We start from the raw sequence: 205 nt of genomic DNA on the forward strand, positions 1-205 counted from the left end.
CACACAATTCCAACCCACATTTCTTTCTTTAAAATTAAAATCACAAACTATAAAATACAAATCTCAAGCAGAAATAAGAATGGCTGAAAGAGTAAACAGCGGAGAAAACCAGTTTTTTGGGCTCTGAGCTTATAAAACATACAGCATTCAAATTCTGTTAAGGTGCCACTGTGGCCAGAGGAGTTAAGTGGCAGCTAACCTGGGG

This window comes from Notothenia coriiceps, unplaced genomic scaffold (assembly GCF_000735185.1).
Source record: "Notothenia coriiceps isolate Sejong01 unplaced genomic scaffold, NC01 NC01_scaffold00003315, whole genome shotgun sequence".
Taxonomy (NCBI): Eukaryota; Metazoa; Chordata; class Actinopteri; order Perciformes; family Nototheniidae; genus Notothenia; species Notothenia coriiceps.